The sequence below is a fragment of the Chrysochloris asiatica genome, unplaced genomic scaffold (assembly GCF_000296735.1).
Source record: "Chrysochloris asiatica unplaced genomic scaffold, ChrAsi1.0 scaffold00082, whole genome shotgun sequence".
Taxonomy (NCBI): Eukaryota; Metazoa; Chordata; class Mammalia; order Afrosoricida; family Chrysochloridae; genus Chrysochloris; species Chrysochloris asiatica.
The window spans coordinates 6,087,710-6,088,256 of record NW_006408600.1 but is presented as its reverse complement, the minus strand read 5'-3'; positions in this window follow the sequence as shown (position 1 = coordinate 6,088,256).

Genomic DNA, 547 nt, shown 5'->3' with positions numbered 1-547 from the left:
AGCTTGTAAGCCAGTTACTTCTTGCCTTTGTAGTCCCTCCCTCCCCATTTGGGTATCCAATGTCCAGGTTGCCCCCTCTCTGTCTACTCTGTGTGTGGAGGGGGTGGGAATGTTTCTTGCTGTAAGGATTTGTTGCCTCTTTTGTGTCACTGCATTCATATGCATAGGTTAAGTTCATCAGCTTGGATCAACTCAGTCTTCTTTCCCTCCGCACCTCCACCCCCCCCACCACCTTTCTTCTCCTGGTTGAGCTCTGATCATCCAGTCATCTAGTCACAGCCACGTGGTCACGTGGGTGTCATCTGCAAGTATGGGTGTTCTTGTGCACATGCCCTCTCTTCCCATCAGCCAGCAGCTCCATTGTCCACTTGAGTCCTCCGTGGCCACATCACTGACTCTGGGCCCAGGAGTCCTCGGTTCTCCTCGCACTCCTTGCCAACCAGATCCCAAACTGGGTCCACAGAAGCCCTCTGAATATTGTGAGGCTTAGCTTGCCGTTTCATTGCTGCTTTTACCCCATTTCTCCCCAATGGTGATGCGTGTGTTT